This window comes from Antedon mediterranea, chromosome 8, assembly GCF_964355755.1.
Source record: "Antedon mediterranea chromosome 8, ecAntMedi1.1, whole genome shotgun sequence".
Lineage (NCBI taxonomy): Eukaryota > Metazoa > Echinodermata > Crinoidea > Comatulida > Antedonidae > Antedon > Antedon mediterranea.
Window position 1 is genome coordinate 22,697,256 of NC_092677.1, and position 1,104 is coordinate 22,698,359.

The following is a 1,104-nucleotide window of genomic DNA, read 5'->3' on the forward strand; positions in this document are numbered from 1 at the left end:
AAATTATTAATGATTCGATAGTATGTAAATATATATATATATACATTTAGTCAGTTAATATTAAAATACAAATAAAATATACACTGATTTATCGGCAGGCAAACTTAATTATTATAGAAATATAAAGATTCGATGATTTGGAATGATGATATTATTATTATTATTATTAATATTATTATGATGTTATTATGATTTGGCTTATATTTATTGGTTTGACCATACATCATACAGCTGTTTGATTGTCGTTGACAACGACAATCAAATATTAAAGCGCACATGACGTTCCATAAACTGGCGGCCGCTTTGGTTGGCGGCCGCTTCGACCATACTCCGGCCTTGGTAGGCTAGTAGTAGGCCTACTAGGCCTAGGCTAGTAGTAGTAAGTAGCGGTAGGCCTAGCCTAGATATTAAACTAACATGCCTACATTACTACCAATGTAATTACATAAATATTCGTCGCTGCTTACGATACGATACTTGCTGGTCTACCGGGTATGATCATCCGACAGCCCGGCCCCAACAACACTATATCGCGCGCCGCGTCGTCCTGTCTCATCAGTCAGAAGCTCTATTTCTACTCTATTTTACCAGGCTACATTTTAAAATGACGAAATATTGCAAATAAAAAAATATTATACCGCTTTCAATCGTGACAGAAGTTGGCTTTTAGTTCCATTGTTTGGTAACTTTCGTTTTTTTAGCTCTTGTTTTAAGTCTAAAACTCTTAATGTGGAGATTGGTTTTCCATTAACGAGCACTTCTTCCCCATTGTCAGCCATGTTGTTTCCCTTTTTCCGAATTAATCCGATCTCCCAATTCGATTTTCATAAGCTTTCGGGTTCAGAGCATACCATTCGATATAGGAGCATAATGACATATTATACCTTAATTAATGTACACATATGAACTGTGTATTTCACATTTTGTCTTTAAATTTAATAAATAAAATAAAAAATTGTCATATAAATGTTAATTAATTAACCGAATCAATTTAGTAAGTTGTTGGAAAAAGACTGATAAATAATATGAAGCCCATGCCCCACCTAGCTAGTGGATTGTTCTAATAATGGGCGCATGACCGGCCGCCGCCACAAAAAAGTCAAC